Source organism: Rhineura floridana, unplaced genomic scaffold (genome assembly GCF_030035675.1).
Source record: "Rhineura floridana isolate rRhiFlo1 unplaced genomic scaffold, rRhiFlo1.hap2 scaffold_63, whole genome shotgun sequence".
Lineage (NCBI taxonomy): Eukaryota > Metazoa > Chordata > Lepidosauria > Squamata > Rhineuridae > Rhineura > Rhineura floridana.
This window is the reverse complement of record NW_026902514.1, coordinates 8,575-23,018: the sequence shown is the minus strand read 5'-3', so window position 1 is coordinate 23,018 and position 14,444 is coordinate 8,575. Positions and strand designations below refer to the sequence as shown.

General features: G+C 41.4%; 1 long non-coding RNA gene across 1 annotated transcript; it reads left to right on the top strand.

The window, feature by feature from the left end:
• The first annotated feature begins 48 nt into the window (after positions 1 to 48).
• LOC133375367 (uncharacterized) lies at positions 49 to 14,001 on the top strand. Its single transcript, XR_009760180.1, has 3 exons — positions 49 to 1,036; positions 4,457 to 9,969; positions 13,914 to 14,001. It is a non-coding gene; the product is annotated as an uncharacterized LOC133375367 (long non-coding RNA).
• The last annotated feature ends 443 nt before the right edge of the window (positions 14,002 to 14,444 follow it).

Below are 14,444 nucleotides of genomic sequence, written 5' to 3'. Positions count from 1 at the left end.
TATCTTTCACTGATGCTGCAAAATGGGCATGTATGGATATCTGGTCTGATATAAAAGATGGCAGGGCTGCTATACCTTTAACAATTGTGTAGAAAAGGAAATTATAGGAGCTGTAACTTGGCTGCCCCAGATATGTGTATGGTCTACATGCTTGTGTCTTGCACCTGTGTAGAAAAAGAAATCTGCATTCTTCTCCAACAGAACTAATTATTCATCAGCATACTTTTTAAAATTCTGTATAATATGACCTGATTTGCACATGATGATAAACCACTGATTTAATGCAAACATTTTTGTTTGGCTTACTACTCATGGTAAACCATGAATGCTGGTTCTCGCATAACAGGCTAAAGTAAGCCAGCCTCTAGTTTATTTCTTCCTGCTATGGAGCAGACAGGAGCAGGAAAAGAGTGAAATGGGCAGTAATGAGCAGCATGCTGCTTATTCACAGTAAACTTTTTTTTTTGCTTTTAACTATGGTTTAATGTTACATGGGGACCCGGCCTATATGTGGGCATTTTAACAAGCTGTGCTGCCATTCTCTTGAAGGGGAAAAGGAAAATCAGTCAAGAATTGTTTGGAGCTGTATGGTCAATCAAGTGTGCTGCATTCAGTCTGAAGTTTGGAATGAGATTAAGCTGGATGCATTGATGGAATGTGTATCTCTGCTTGGAGGAGAGCAACTTGAATGTCTCGATGCTGCCTATGGGGCTTTCCTGAATCAACCTCTTATCCCTTTTAATTGGTCGGTTTCCATGGCTTGGCGTTGGTCTTGCTCCTGTCACTTTTACCAGCCTTCTTTAGATAACTTTTTGTTTCAGTGTAAGATTGTAAGAGCTATGGTGCATTATGCTTTTTAATTGGGTAAAGGATCAGTACATTTTTAAAGGAATGGTTCTTTGCATGTATGAAAACATGAGGTTATGTTTAATTATGTCATTTTTTAGACTACAAATTTTCGTATTACATTTGAACTGCAATGCTGACAGTGCCACTCAAAAGGATATGCAATGCAGCACCATTCAGGAATTTTCCTGTGAGTTCAAGTTTTTTATTGTAGAAATTCCTAACCTACCAACTGCAAAGGAAAGGATATTCCATGTAAACCGCAAAGTTAACTTTACACTTAATTGTTAGTGGATTATATCAATGTTAATTCTTAACAAGACACAATTGAAATCTTACATCGAGTTCAAGGGGTGAATGGGCAGCCTGTGTATTCTGGAATCTTCCAGAATCTGCATTTTAAGATTAAATTTAGTTGGTTGCTGCCTTGATAATGGAGCAAACCAGATGTGGGGCTAGGATGTCTGCTACAGGTGAGTCCCCTTCAGGCTTTATCACCTCCCGTGTTGCTGTACATGAGAGCAAGGAGTGAGGCCATGCTGCATAGTCTTGCCATGATGTTCCTCCCTCCCCCCCACGTCTGGGCTTAACAATGTGAGTGTTGGCAGGGGGTGGTGTTCCCTTTATAGTTGTGTACTCAAAGACTTCCACAAGTTCTGGAACCCTGAACAATCAGATGGATGTTTTGCTAGCAATCATTATGAAGCAACTTTTCGTAAAAGAAACGTTCTGCTTGTGATATTTGGATTTATACAGCAGAGAACCAAATCCTTAACATAAGAATCAGGGGTCAACTTGATTTAAAATTGTTTCTAAAGAAGACTTCTTTAAATGCTTGACATATTGGCTTGATATCTTGCATGTTTTTTTTATCTTCACTTTAATGTGCATATTCTAGTAAAGATGCTGCTTGCATGCATAGCGGTGTGGTTTAGAACTCCTAAGCTTAATTTTAATGGAACTTTAGAATTGTCAGAACTGTCAGACAGAATTGTCAGAACTGTTATCTTAAATGGAAAACGTGATCGATAGCATTCCTACAAATTCCTTTCACCATGCTGAGATTGGGACAAGTTTCACCACAGTCTTCATTGGGCAATTATTGTACTATCTCTAAAACTACAGGCTTTGAGGCACAGGCTTTGAAGATGGCTAAAGATTCAGCACACATCCATACTCCCCCCCCCCCAAAAAAAAACAATGACCAAAGACTATTGGATACTCAAACTATTGAGAAAAAAAAACCCGAGAAAACTTTCCTCATGTATACAGTAGTACCAAATGTGGCATGGTACTGCTGAAAAGAATAGTTATGCCTAAATAATAATAATAATAATAAATTTAATTTCTTCGTCGCCTATCTGGCCAATGGCCACTCTAGGCGACTTACAAAATTATTAAAACACAATTAATAAAATACAGTAATACAATAAAAACAATAGATCTACAACAACAATATTAAAACTGTGTAGGAGGCATTACAATTATATCGATTAACCCTCCCCGGATACCCCAAAGGCCTGCTGAAAAAGCCAGGTCTTTAAGGCTTTCCGAAATACATTTAGGGAAGAGGCATGCCGGAGATCGTGTGGGAGGGAGTTCCAAAGAGTGCCTATTGCTGATTGTTAAACAGAAGGATTTAAGAGGTCTAAAAGCTGGAGGGAGTCTTGTTTAAATTAGTTGGTTGCCCTAGCTGGTTTGGGGCAGCAAGTCATTTTAATCAAGTTGGAGTAAATGTAGGAGCTTGGAAGTCAAACAAGAGTTTTACTGACCTCCTGCACTTGTCATATAGTTCTCAGGTCACCCACATAAGCACAATAGTTATCTCAGACAGTGGGAGAGAGCCTGGCTGGGAGTCGAAGCCAGCTAGTATCCCGCAACGGAGCTGAATATGCCCCCCAGGCTGGCAGTTGCAGAGAAGGAAGGGGTTGGCTTATACAGCTGTGGCAAGCTGAGCAGGCCCTAGCCAGCTGGGGAGGACTCAGAGGGAGGCAATGGTAAACCCCCTCTGAATACAGCTTACCATGAAAACCCTATTCATAGGGTAGCCATAAGTCAGGATTTCCATTTTATCTCATGCCATCATTCAGAATGGGCCATCTTAACTTTTCTTTGAACACACTAAGCATTTGGGGAGTGCTTCATTCTTTTTGTAAAATCAGTGGTTACAGCTGATAGATGGGTACAGAAGTTCAAATCTATAGATGCATTAGTGCAGTTACTTTTAAAATGTTTATTAAGAAATTTGGGATTCAGAACATAAAATAGTGTAATCATGAATCCAGCTACAAACCAAACTTCTAGTAACAAGTATCCAGGATATCTCCAACATGGAGCAACTCCAGTTAAACTATATTTTCTTTCATGGGCAGTTAGCAGTAGAGAGGAGGAGCTACCCCTGCCTCTTTTTGAGCCTCTCAAGTTTTACTGTCATAACAAGTTCATATCTCCAAGTCCCTGGCCAAGTTAGAGCCCAGCAAGTCCTAGATTGCTTCATGCATTAATAATTAAACAAACCTGACTTCTGCCAGGCAAAGATAATAATTCACTTTCCCATTTAGTATCATGGGAGAGAAAAGCAGTTAACTCAGAATATACACACAGTTTTGTGTGGGTTTGTAACTGACAACGCTCTGGAAATCCAAGAAGACTGATTTTGCAATTTTCTAACATGTAATTTGGGCATAGTAAAATGGTAATAGCCATGCCAAGCAAGCAGGATCACTTTTGGTGAATTGTAAACAATATGTGCATGAAGTTCCTTTATCTTGTCTTTCACTGGCTGTTTGCATGCACTGTTACACCATGGTTTTAGCACTGTGTGCATTCATAAGGCCAAAGTATCAAGCTCATGCATTTGTACAGTCCCCTCTCCTGTGCAGCATGGAGCAGGACTTATGCAGGAGTTTAGCTTCATTACTTAGTATTGCATATAAACCAGGGATCCTGGTTTAAAATGAGCAATAATTAAACACACCAGCTTCATAATCCATGGTTTGAAATGGGCTTCTTGAGAAACTAACCATGCAAACTGGGCCATAATCTTTATGGCGAACTGCTTCATCCTCCTTGTTTACTTCAGACTCAAACTCTTATTTTCTGATAGGTCAAAGTAGTCATCATGTTAATAACAGTATGTTTGTCCTTAGCATTTAACCATGTTATTTAAATCCTTTAGCGCTGCTGTGCCGATAAAGTAATTTGCTTAAATAAAGGGCATACCTTTAGCCTGTATGTTTAGACTGAGTAATAGCCATTAATTTTATGGTAACCCGTGCAGGCAGAACATGAAAAGCCACCGGGATATGCCTTCATTTCTAATTTCATTTGCTAAATGGAGGAGGCATTGTATGAAAAAGCAGAGTATTCAAATTAAATATTGTATAGGTCATTCTGAAACCAACATGACCTCACAGCAGCAGTGGAGGGTTTAAATTGAGAGTCCATTTAATTGAATTGTGTATTTTGTAAGCTCACACACACTGTTTGCTGTTCAATAAGTTTGTTCTTCCTAGTTCGCCACTTCATTTGCTACCTCTTCCTCCTTCCATTCTCCTCATTTGTGTCTAGATACTAACTGTGCCCCATCCCATTCCCTAAACCAATCCAGGCCCCATGATGCTGGTGACTGCTGTCAACGTGGTGGAAGTGCATGGAACGCGTGGTCTCCTCCTTCGGCCCACTCAATGGATAGACACTACAGTGACTTTGTCCATGAACGCAATGTGAAGAATGCAGGAGTGTACAGACAGGCATTTGGTTCTGGTGTCCAAACTGCCATGACTGACTTGTAGAACCTTTGACCTTTAGGAAACCTCAGTTGTTCCCTGCGACACCCTGGGAGTATTGATGCGTTGAAGGATATGGTTTTTTAAATAATTAGCCCATGTGCTGAAACACCTGAATATTAAGGAATAGCTTACTAGATATTTCTCTTTAAACATAGATCTCTTGCCACTGATTGTGTTACATTGAAGAGAAAATATTTTAAGGCTTTTCTTAATGGGGAAAAAAGGATTAAATAGCTTCCTTGTAACAAAGCTGCATATTGTACCCATAGGAACCATATTTTGTTCTCCAAGGGTTTTAAGTAAACACGGGCACCAACACTAGTTTAATTGTGCTTGACATGACCTTGTAACTGTTGTATATATTTTTAAAAGAGAACAGAGGAGATGGCAACTGGTAGGTGAAGGCTGCTCCTTTTTTAGATCTTCTGCACTTTTAATAGCGCTCCTAATTGGAAATGAAATACAGTTATACATTTTATATTAAAAATAAAATACTTTCAAGGAGACCTGAAGGAATATTAAGTAGGTTGTCTGAGAGTGTCATTTTGAAATGTTTTGCACTGAATGCAAAAACCTGTTCACCTGTGTTCACTAGTAAATCATGTAAGCATGCCTGTATCCCTATTGGTGTAAGCATTTCCCGTTATATGTGACCAATTCTCTTCTGCTTCAGACATGCCAGTTCTAGATAACATCTACTTCAGAAACAAAGAGAATGATCCTGGCAATCTCAAGAGCTCAGAATTATGTGCCAGGCTATTTCCATCTCACCCTTCATTCTTCCATCATATTATTCAAAAGGAAAATTGTTCTGCACCTTCCCTCACTTCAGTTTGATCCCTATGACATGATGAAATTCCTCCATTGGGGCTTTTTTCAGATCAGGAGACACAGGCATGTCTTTCCTCCTGCTGGCCTCTGCATGCAGAGTGACACCAGTGTTCACTGCCTCTGTGGAGTTCCCAATTTCATCCCATTAGAGGGATGTCTGCTGGTGTTAGCTCACAAAAAACAAACAAACCCTATATTCCAGTAGGAATACAGGCATTCCAGAGGATGGATTGAGCCGCTCCAGAGTCTGCTAGATCCCTAGCCAACTCCACTGTTGTCACTTGACAGTTTTACTTGTCTTGCCCTAACCGGCATGAGCAGCATGACTGTGGACGTAGCGGTAGCTCCACCTTTCTGTCACATCCCACCACTCCCTGGACAGGGTTGGGGTTGTCCTGGTAATCTACAAACTTGCAAACTGCCCATTGTTATGATTGGGAGTGAGGAGACATTGTAGAATATATGGACTTTAAAGGCCATAGTTCATCACTCATCCACAAATGGAAAAACTCGCACCGCCATCCACATATTACAGAGGTATTTCTAAACATTTTTAAAATTGAGCCCATTCTAAATTTACTGTACCTCCCAAGTCTTACAACCCACTGGTAGCCATCTCTTTGGCATGTACCTCTTTGTATATGTGCATCTGTGGATCAGTACCCTAATCTAACAATGACATTGGAAGAGTACTAGAACAGGGAGTGGTCTGTGAGCTTCATTCAGGTGGTCCACAGCATGTCTGTGGATTTGTGGTTGAAGATAGGAGACAGTACTTCCATTGCATAAAATATTCATATTGATTTTTAATTATAATTTTATAATAATTTATACAATAGTAGAGTTGGAAAGGGCCTATAAGGCCATCATGTCCAACCCCCTGCTCAGTGCAGGAATCCAATATAAAGCAGTAGGTAGCTGCCCAATAGATAGCTGTCCAGCTACCTCTTGAATGCCTCCAGCGTTGGAGAGCCCACAACTTCCCTAGATAATTGGTTCCATTGTCGTACAGCTCTATCAACTAGGAAGTTTTTCCTGAAGTTCAGCTGAAATCTGGCTTCCTGTAAGTTGAGCCTATTATACGGTGTCCTGCACTCTGGGACAATCGAGAAGAGATCCTGGCCCTCCTCTGTGTGGCAGCCTTTCAAGTACTTGAAAAGTGCTATCATTATCTCCTCAGTCTAATTTTATTTCTTGTATCATATTTTATTGTATTACGATTTGAATTCTATGGAATTTAGATTATAGTACAATATTTAAGAAATAAAGGGTGCAATAAAAATAAATTTAAAAAATCATACAGCTTCTGGAACAGCACATTACAGTTGCTAAAACAAGCAGAAAGATCATTAAGTGGCCTGCCAAGACCCTCAACAATTTTCAAGTGGTCTATGGGCAAAAACGTTTGGGAACCACTGTTCTAGAAATAGCATCTCATATTCGCTCCTAAAATCAGCCATGGTGGAGATGATGAGAAGACGCTATTGTGGTTGCATAGTTTCTATTTCTCTCCAATAGTTAGCATAGCACTTTTGGTGACTGTAGTATCTCTGACTGACTGCTCCAGAATGTTCTTCCTTCCTATAATTTCACTGTGCCTTCCCCTATGGAGGGGAGGTGGGATTGCACCATAGTATGAGAACCATGGTGCTACAGGGCAATGTATTAATCTGTTTTGATGAAAGTGACAAATGAAGCGGTCCTAAGAAACAGTGCATGTGAAAAGACAGTTTTCTTTAGGAGAGCAGCAGTTTTCTTCATTGCAGAAGTTTTCTTCAGACCTTTCTCACTGACTGTGGTTTCATGTAGAGACCACTAAAATATCCTAGATCTTTTGTGATCTTCTGGTTAGGAGCTACCCCTCTGTCTGCCACAGTTACTTTTGCTTGAGCAATCAATAGAATTTAATTTGGTCTCAAGGCTATCCTGTGGCCTGTATGCTAAGGATATTTTAACATAAGTAAAATGTACTGGAGACAATATGTGAGAGAGGAGAAAGTCGCATTGATTTACTGTTGTTGCTTCAAAAAAGAATTGTACTATGCATCATGTGAATATACATTACAAATTTGACAAGAGGAAGTAACTGTGGCAGACAGATGGGTAGCCAAAAATGGGTGGGATCCCCTCCTTTTCTCTCTTCCTCCCAACTCAGTGGGTTGCTGAGAGGACAGATCACTTCAGAACTCCAAGCCAGACTCAGTACATCTTGAGGCTTTCCTTCCACATATGTTTCACCTTTTTTCAATGTTTTTCCCTTTCTACACTCTGGCCTCCCTTCACCCACATGAAATTAGGCAAAGGTTCACAAGTTGTTCACCGCAAACTAGATGAAGCTTCCACTAAAGAATTCCACTGAAGATTTTGGTTGAGATGTCATCAATATGCTGATGGCACTTGGTTGTATTTTTTACCCTCCACAAGTTGAAGAATGAACTTCTGAAGCAGGCAGACTCCTGTACTGTTCAGGCTCCCTGTAAGATTTAGAATAATCTCTGCATAATCAGAGTTCTAAGTCATATGGAGATCCTATAGGAGGCTCCCTACTTTAAAAGTTTGTCCTTATAAACCAGAGGGGCAGAGTCTTGCACCGTTCTCTTGTTCTTCTCATGTGTTTGTCATCGCATGAAAAAACTGAGCTATCAGATAGGACCAATGAAGATAGCTTGTCTTCCATCCCCTTGGCCCTCAATCAGAATTTGTAAAGCAGTACCTCTATTAGCGCTTTCCAATAGCTAAAAGTCATTTATAGGTATATGCACTTCTTAAATATTTGGCAAGATTGAGCTCTGCATATGCTCAAATAATGTTGGCTAAAGAAGATGAGAATGATATTCAAATTATGTTAAGAAGGAACATAAAAAACTGCCTTATGCAGCTTAAATCCATTGGTCTATCAAGCTCAGTATTGTCTACACTGACTGACACAGCAGGCCTCCAGGGTTTCAGACCAAGGACGTTCCAGCCCTATCTGGAGATAGGAGGCATTGCTTGGGGTCTTCTGCATGCAAAGTAGAGGTTCTGCCATTGGGCTATGGCTGTTACATATAACTAAACCTACCCATTCCTTTGCTAATAGATACAACATTGGGTGGACAAGCTTTTTGTAAAAAAACAAAAACATGTAGAGAGACTAAGGAGAGCAAAATTGTCTTGTTTGAAAAATCTTGCATGTATGATTTTTGTATGCTGCCTGCAGACCAAGTCATTTTAAAAAGAAACACATTGGCTTGTAAAAAAGAGAAAAAACGGTGGAAAGTATGAAATGCAATAAAATCTTGTAAAGGCTGCATTTTCCCCCATCCAGGTTTTATGGGAGGGTGCTATAGCAACATGGAAGTGAAAGATGGGATCATAATTCTTAATAATAAAACATAAGTGCTGTGTAATAAGATTGTAAGGAGAATGAACAAGAGTGGATAGAACACCTTGATTCTTTTAAATAGATAACAATGTTTAAGATTTGTATCTGTATCCAGAGCTTTTTGAAGAAGTAATTGTTACCAACTGCATTTTCCAGAGTCATAATCTTAACATGAGTATGAAAGTCATAATGCAGCTCAGGAAAGCCACATGTGAGTGGGTGTCAAATTTGTGTCCAAAGAAGTAAATTGTAAAGAAAAAGTACCTTTCTGGCTTGCCTAACAGGAAAAAGTGGATACCAGAAGAATGTTCACATTCTGGAAAATAGTTGTGTAGTATTTGAGAAGGCTTCAGTCATAGTATTGTGTCATTTTATTTATTTAAAGATTTATACCCCATTTCAGGGCAAAAGCCTCCCAGAAACCTTTACAAGCGCTTGTAAATGCTTACCCAACCCCAATCCATACACCTTGTGACTTTTTAAAAAATGCTAGAGAGGAACATGAGAGCCCTGTACCTGTACTTGCATAGTGCACAGAAGGAGTGAGAAACTTTGAGGGCCGCATTTCAACTTGGGCAACCTTCTGGGGTCCGTATGCCAGGGGTGGGTGGGGGCAGAGCAGCAGATAAATGTGGTACTTACCTTTCTATGGTAGGCTACAAAGTAGTCATGCAAAAGTCAAAACGTTTACACTCAGTCTCTATTCAAGCAAGCAATAGGCAAGATCACAGTTCAAGGGCACATTCCAGAAGCCAAAAGTACCCAAGCAGGGCATGAAGCAGAGCTACTGTGGGATGTAACCTTGGGAGAAGTGTATGTATGTTGAGAAGAGTTCTGAGTGGTGGATCGAGAGGCCTGGGGGATCATATTAGGATCCTGAGCCTGAAGTTCCCATCCCTGTTACACAGACTTAATTTGAATTGGTTATGTCTGAAACCTTGTTTCCTTTTCGTATCCTGTGTAGTATGCCTCTGATTGTTGATTTACTGGATGACAAGGAATTGTTGAAAACTTGTATTGACAATGCTGCTGGTTTTCCTCCTGCTGGAGGGTCAGCTGGAGCTCTGGAAGAAACAGACCTTAGTTTCTCTCCTCATGGCACCAAGGACCAACCCTCTGAGAATGCAGCTTTTGTTGGTAAGCAAGTAATAACTGTTGGGACACTTACAATACTTTATGGTTACTTGACTGTGATATTGCAAAGTGTCTGATGTGTTATGCAGACAGGACAGGCTGTCTTAACATCATTGACAGTGTTCTGAAACTGAGCCAAATCCCACAAGAGCCCATTGTTTTAGCTGAGTCACATTGTCTCTGGCCTTCCCTGCCCATTTATTATTATTATTTATTATTATTTATTATTTATTAAATTTATATACCGCCCGACTAGCGATAGCTCTCTGGGCGGTGAACATAAAATAGTATAAAAATACAATGAATAACAAAATAATATTAAAATACAATCAACAATACAATAAACATTATTAAAATTAGATCAATGTAACTTAAAATGCTTCAGAGAATAGGAAGGTTTTGACCTGGCGCCGGAAGGAGAGCAGAGTCGGCGCCAGGCGTACTTCCTCAGGGAGACTGCTCCATAGTTCGGGGGCCACCACTGAGAAGGCCCTAGATCTTGTCATCACCCTCCGGGCCTCCCTGTGAGTTGGAACCCGGAGGAGGGCCTTCATAGCAGAACGTAGTGCACGGGCCGGTTCATATCGGAAGAGGCGTTCCGCAAGGTATCGTGGACCCGCACCGTATAAGGCTTTATAGGTTAATACCAACACTTTGAATCTAGCCCGGAAACATATTGGCAACCAGTGCAAGCGGGCCAGAACAGGTGTTATATGCTCGGACCGCTTGGTCCTTGTCAGCAATCTGGCCGCCGCATTTTGCCCATCCCTCCCTCCCAGAAAGCTTGGTCTGTCGTCCAAGCTGGCTTTCTCCTCTCTTGTCGTGGTGCCAGCTGCAACAAGTAAGGTGGAAGGGAGGAAGCAGTATGAGTGGATGGAGCTACTCTATCATGAAACACCCTGACCGACCATGAAACACCCACCAGCTGTGGTTGCTTCATCTTTCTGCTGATGGCCCAGCTAGAAGAAAGACACCAGCAGCCCCAGTCCAACAGGCAGCAGGGAGTGAGACAAGCCACAGTATCTCAGCCTGTTCTTTTCCTTTTTCTCCCAGCTATTGTCTTCATGTACTAGGATACTGTGGGGTTTTTTGCTGGCACTTTGCACTACAGTGTACCTGGAACCAACAGCAGCACCTGCTGAATCGTGCTACTCATTGAAGATGCTGGAGAGATGTTACCAGTGTCAGCATCAGGGAACATGATTCTTTAGGGGCCTTTGGGAACCAGCAGCAGTGGCGAGTTCTGATGGAGCAGTGTCCCAGCACAACACCCAAGGATGATGACAGGCAGCCAGAGCTCTGGAGTTATCATTATTTATTAAATTTATATCCCACCTTTCCTCCCAAAGGAGCCCAGGGCAGCAAACATTTCTGTAATTAAAAAAATACAATTAAAATTAAACTGTATTTAAAACATTTAAAAACTATTAAAAGTATCTAAGAACAATGAAATATCTAAAACAAATGTAAAAACAGATGTGACCAAATTATATGTCAGGATAGGCCCAATGAAACAAACAAGGTTTTCAGCAGTGGAGTGATGGCCACCTGCCCAATATCAATAGGCCGGGAGTTCCAAAGTGCAGGTGCTGCCACACTAAGAGAATGACTCCTCACAGATGCAGAACATACATTGTGTGGCACTTGTAGAAGTGCTAATTCTGCAGATTGAAATGATCGAGTTAGCATGTAGCTGTCCCACTCCGTGCTGCTCACCAGACTGGTCATATCTCCCTGTCAATGACTGTCCTCCTTATCCTCTGGCTTAAGGACCAACTTGTGTCCATGCTGTGGATCCATGAGGAATTTCACCCAAGAACCAGCAGACACCCCACTGAATATGTTTGTACAGCTGAAGCAGGAGGAGGAACCATCAAAATGACAGCAGCTGCTGTAAACGAAGCACTTCAGGGGGCAAGTCAGGCCCAGCCACATAAATGCAGCTTCTTCCTTCCTGTGGCTGGTTATATCATCAGTATTAATGCTATAAGCAGTCAACAGGTCAGTTACCTAGTTTTATCTTCTAAAACAAACCCCAATTTCTAAAGCTAGAGTTAGGGTGATTTGAGCTTTTAAAAAGCCATCAAAAACTGAACTACACATAATATGGGAAAATTGTGATGAGATCCCCTATGAGCAAAACTGAAATAAGAGAGTGGCACTACCATTAAGTGAATGATACAACTGACTCGGGCAGCTTGGTTTTGGGTGTCATTACTTTATATCCTTCTGTCATGGAACTCAAGACAGCATGGTGTTTTTGAATTACTATTACATTTTATTCTTGAGGTGATTTGAAGCACACAGTCCTGGGGATCATAAAGCCCCATGTAGACTAGTTCCACCTCCCATCCTCTTGTGACTGGTTGGCCTCATTACTTCTTGACCTTTCAAGTAGGCTTTGGGAGATGTAACCCACATTTCTTCTTGGGATCTAGTTGGTTTTTCCATGTAGCTTTTGGAACAGATTTTCCTGGAGATTGTTCCTCTGTGATGGTGTGTTATCATGTGCCACTTACTGCTTTATTTATTTGTTTGGCCAATGATCTTGAAAGCCAGGTTAAGAGTATATATGTGTTCTGCACTCTGCACAAATCCAGATTTTGAGCAATGGGAGCCCCAAAATCTGTACCCAATAAGCTTGGATTCATGTACTTTGCATGAATTTATTCTGGCTCAATTTGGACTTTTGCTTAAATTAATATTGTTCTGGAGTTAATGTAAGGAAATGAGAGAAAGGAAAGCAGGGATAGGAACCAAGAACTAACATTTTCTGGAGAACAGCAAAGAACCGTACAGGGGCAAGAAATCTCTAACGCTACTGGTTCCTAGGTCCAGAAATCTACTGCCACCTTTCCTTTTCCTGCCCTGTACACTGGTCTCGTTCTGCTTCAGCAGAACAGAACTTATTTTTCCTTTCAGTGTATACCAGAATAGAGCCCCTCTGTTTTTAAAGGTTGTAATTTTGGTTTTTCTTGTTATGCAATTAGTAGCTTTGCATGCACCAGAGAAAATGCAGAAATTTGCCAGAATACTCTCCTGGTGTTGACATTGGGTTCTTCTTTCTGTTGTCTGCACAGCCACACGTAGGAGTGTTGTGCCTGAATTACCTAAAAACTCTGGAAAGCTTTTAACATTCAGTAGGAATTGTGACCCTCACCTGTTCATGAGCTTACCTGCCACTGACCACAATTCTTATAAAATATTGTTGCGCCCCACCCCAATCTCCAAGCAGTGAGATTTTCAGGGGTCCCTGCGCTTGCCCAGGGCTTGGTTTCCTTTGGAAGAAGGTCAGCGGAGACTGTGGTGTATTTACGAAATATGGTTTATTTACACACATTCCAACCTGAGCTTAGGATGGAGGGGTTCAAGGCATCAGCAGTCCAATATCCAGCTTTTCCATCAGGATTACAGGAGGTACCCCAAAGGCCATTGGGCGGAGAGCCAGTCTCTCTGCCTGCCTCCAGTTCCCAGCCTTTCTAAGACATGCTAAAAAAACAAGCCTCTCCTCCACCCGGGGGGGGGGGGGCTCTCCTGAAGAGTTTCAATGACAAAAGGATCCCCGTGGCCCATTCACCAGTTGACGGGCACCTGATAGACCCATTAACCCACCTAGCCACCCTATTGGATAAACAGAAGAAGTTCATCTGACCAGCAGAGAGGGTTTCTCATCCCCAAGTACAAGTCTCCAAATCAGAGGCTGGAAGGGGATTCTGAGAAATTGTCCATCTCAGCCCCAAACCCATACCAATATTAAGCTTTCTAGATGCTTCCAGCTGGTGCAAATGCAATATTCATAAGTGTGACTGCAGTATTAAAAATCCCATTTTAAATAGTTAAAACTGCTATTGAAAATTCTGTTTTTAATAGTTGATAGAAATGCCAAAGATTTTCAGAACTGCATTCTAGTCTTAGATTGATTTATATTGTGTCCTTTTCTTTTTGAGTAATTGAAGATGCATCATTGAAACTGAAACGTCTGGAAGCAGAACTCAACCCATTGCTGGTTTCCCAATCCAACATTAACACCAACAAACAGGTACTATGCATTCATTCCTCCCATAGTTATTGGATGTAAATTTTAAGTTTCAGTGAAACTTGTTACTTTACTGCCGTTTGGCCCTGTCTTTATATTGTTTTTGGGAAATCACACTAAAAGTTAAATAGATGCATGCATTAATCTGATAGAAATTCTTTGGGATCTGTTGTGACCCAGGATGGGGGAGGGCTTGCAGCAGGAGGGTTCTGACTTTGAGGACTCGGGCGTGGAGTTGAGGGAGGAAGAATCTCAGCGCACCCAAATCCCAACTCCTCCCATGGAAGCCTAGGGAGAGCTGTCCGAGGTTGCTTCTGAGGACACACTCCTTTCTCCTGCGCCCAAGGAGCCACCTGATCCACTTGCTGATTCCCAGCCGGGTGCTCAGCAGTTTCCCACGCCTATCCAGTCAGCTAGCCCCCCTCATTTGGGGGGAGAAGTT